Here is a 4,108-nt window from a genome sequence, read left to right on the forward strand (position 1 = left end):
ACAATTCCTCCAGCAATAAACCCCTCCCTCAATCAACGTTATACTCTTGCTCCAACGTTATACTCGTGCTCTTAATAAATAAACTCTTTCCTCAACATTTTAGACATTTTGATCTCCAGCAATAAGACGACACAGCATTTTATTATTTAAGACAGTTATGCTTTGGCAGAATAATAACCAAGATGGGCATGTTTAAAATTGTCATTTCAAAAGTCATCTCCAGACACCATTTGTCACCAATTTCTCCAGTAATGAGCACCACGAGCTCAATCAACGGCATCTCCTTGACAAGAACGGATAAGACGCCGGATTCTTTCCTGGGGAATAAATATTTCTCCATTTAACGAGCTGTTGCAGCGTCTGGCGGCAGCTGACGTTGACGTACGCGTCGACCCTCAATCAACGTTATGAGGTCTGGTGATTTAGAGGGCTATGGCAAGACTGACGTTGGAATTCTTAATAAATATTTCCTCGTGCATTTAACGGGCGTTCTCCAGCAATAAACTCCCTCAATCAACGTTATGATGTAACTGTCTTGCTCTTCAACGATCACCAAGTCTGAACGATGGATCCCCAAACCATACTCTCCGCCAAATCTCCCTGTCGGACGCAGATGGGCGCAAAACGTTCATGACGTCTCCTATACAACGTTTTCTTCCATGTTAAAAAAAACGGGATTCCGGAGATGTAGGGGCGTAGTACTCAACAACTGGCAATAAACCCGCCTCAGACGGTTCCTAATCGTTTCACACTTCCTCAAACGTTATACGCAGGTGATGGACCCGGATGTAATAAATCTTTCCACTTCTCGGGCGAACGTTTCCAACGTGCTCCCCAGTTCCAAAACTTTCTCCGGCTTCAACGTGGCGATATTTCGGTCGGCAGCACTCAATCGTGCTCTTGCTCGAAAGCACATGGGCTTTATACACCTACATTAACTGCCATTTTCATGATTTGCGTGTGTTTTTGTAAATATTTCCTCAACATTTAACAATTCCTCCAGCAATAACTCCTCCCTCCCTCAATCAACGTTATATTTCCTCTAACAATTCATACGTTATACTCTTGCTCTTAATAAATATTTCCTCAACATTTAACAATTCCTCCAGCAATAAACTCCTCCCTCAACCAACGTTATACTCTTGTTCCAACGTTATACTCTTGCTCTTAATAAATATTTCCTCAACATTTAACAATTCCTCCAGCAATAAACTCCTCCCTCAACCAACGTTATACTCTTGTTAAAAACGTTATACTCTTGCTCCAGCGTTATACTCTTGCTCCTAATAAATATTTCCTCAGCATTTAACAATTCCTCCATTAATAAACTCCCCCCTCAACCAACGTTATACTCTTGCTCCAACGTTATACTCTTGCTCCAACGTTATACTCTTGCTCCAACGTTATACTCTTGCTCTTAATAAATATTTCCTCAGCATTTAACAATTCCTCCAGCAATAAACTCTTCATCAGCATTAAACTATTCCCCCAACAATATACTCCTCCTTCAACAATAAAGTCTTCCTCCAACAATAACCATTTCCTCAACATTAACCTCCTCCTACAACAAATGTACTCCTCCTCCAACGCGAAGCCGTCTCCCAGCCTCCAATTCCTATCAGCATCAAATACTACAGATTCTTCCTCCAACCCCCTTCCCCTCTCTCCAACCACATAACTAAATCGTCCTCCAACAAGGGGACCTTAGACTAACAGCTAGTCTCTGAAATGAACATATTTTACAGAAAACAAAGGTTTTTAAATTAAAATTGTAAATACAATAAAAAGCCCAGAGATCAGTTTAGAGTTACATTACGAAAAACACTTCAATACGGAATTATTTTATCATATCTATTTGCGTTTATTTGTGTCCCGATTACTCTATACTAAGATCATCGAAATCCCGCCTACCAAACGGGATTGGTGTCTTCCAAAGCGTTCGTAAAAGACTAACATTTTCATCCTATCCCAATACGTCATCCTATGGTACTAATCTCCTTCTCAACCCACTTAATTCGCCCTCCACATTATACCTTCTGTTAGCAATAAACTCTCAACACATACTTCTTTCTTAAACAGTAACGAGCCAACGAATTAAAATAACTGTAAAACACACTTCACAATTTCAAACGATGTCGTATGCCGTTATATGTGTCAATATTCATTGAGTTACATAACATTCATATGTAATAACACTTGATACAGACAGACAGACAGACATTATATTTTGATAATGTAGGCCTCAGGCCCATAATGCAAGCAAAATGCGAATATAAATTACATATACATGCTGAGTATTGGATGGAGACTGGAAATCATGATTAATTAATATTTATAATGGTGGGTTTTCTTCTTATTTTACTACTTAATGTTTTTATATAATTAATGTTGTTACAGGTATTTAAATGCACAAAGGTTCCAATTATTGGAGGCTGAGTTTGATGGTTTGTGAATATTTACCACAGATAGGTAGGACATGGAGCTCGTCTTCAACATAGTTTAGGCCAATAGAGTGGCAGTGAAGTGACGTTGATCATAGGGTTGTATTTGTGTGGCGGCCGGTTTCCACTGTAAATCTAAAGTTGTTACTGGTTATAACTTTCCGTTGATATGGTAGATCACAGGACAAGTAGTGTTAAACATTAAGTAAAGATTTAAATTGTGAATAACATTTACATTTAGATGAAGGGTCAAGTGAAGAGCGCTAGTCTTGAAGGAAGCAGGCCTGTAAGCGTACCCCTCAACACTTCTACCATTGAAGTAACTGCAACCACTACAATAAACGATCCCCTCCAATACTCAACACACCACCAGTGTAACGTCATTATACGGTAGGTGGGGTCACGTAAACATGGCCTAAAATATATTAAAAAATCCTCTTTGGAAAAACAGTGGGGGCTCCAAAGTAAAGATGAGAAAGGACGTGAAAATAATCGGACCCTGGGGGATCACACAGATCCGTTTCCTGCCCCGTACGTGCCTAACGGAATCCGCCGTACACACACGTGACATATACCCAAGTGACGTGGCAATCTGAGGATCAAGCTCTAAACATTCTGGTGTAGAAACCATCAGCTCCGTTCAACACCTTTGGCTATGGATGGCACCTGTTATCCTGACCAAAGGCGCTTGATCAACCCTGGTGCAGAATGCCTTGGTCTGTTTATTGTCGAGGTTAACAAAGTGTTGCCCACCAGTTGGGTCCCGTTCAACCGACCTGTTAAAGCGTTTAGCAGTCGTAATGCCCATGCTTTAACATTGATGTGATGGCCTTGTTCATCATTTTTGTCATAAATTATTCATAGATTGTTTACATATTCGTTTTTCGAATAATTAATATATTTCATGTTTCTTTTTTGTTGGTTTTGTTTTTTGTTTAATGCTTCACTCAGAAATATTCCAGCTATATGGCGATGGTCTGTAAATAATCGATTCTGGACCAGACAATCCAGTGATCAACAGCATGACCATCGATCTACGCAATGAGATACGATGATATGTGTCAATCAAGTCAGCGAGTCTGATCACCCGGTCCCGTTAGACGCCTCTTACGACAAGCATGGGTTACTGAAGACCAATTCTAACCCGGATCTTCACCGGTTTAAAATGAAATAAGCAAGACATGGTTCTTGGATGATAATGATAACGTATTATACTTTATCATAACTGTGTTCTGTGCCTTACGTTTCGCAGTGCGAACTTTTCAATCAACGTGTTGATAACGTTTATGATGTTCTGGTCAAATTTATTTTTTCCAGTGTATTCTTGGTAGTGAAATACATGATCGGGATCAAGATAACTCAGCTGACACGATACATGTGACTGTAGTCATTGTGACAGGTATCCAGTATTTTACGTAGATATATGCATAGGAATTCTAAATGAAGGCACCCTCCTTACGTAGGCAATTTAGAGGCGGTGGGGTAGCCTAGTGGTTAAAGCGTTCGCTCGTCACGCCGAAGACCCGGGTTCGATTCCCCACATGGTTACAATATGTGAAGCCCATTGTTGGTGTCCCCCGTCGCGATATTGCTGGAATATCACGCAAAGCGGCGTAAAACTAAAGTCACTCACGTAGGTGGTTTCGTTTTTCCAATCGTGAGTTCCC

The sequence above is a fragment of the Haliotis rubra genome, unplaced genomic scaffold, assembly GCF_003918875.1.
Source record: "Haliotis rubra isolate DU_JTF1 unplaced genomic scaffold, ASM391887v1 Scf588, whole genome shotgun sequence".
Taxonomy (NCBI): domain Eukaryota; kingdom Metazoa; phylum Mollusca; class Gastropoda; order Lepetellida; family Haliotidae; genus Haliotis; species Haliotis rubra.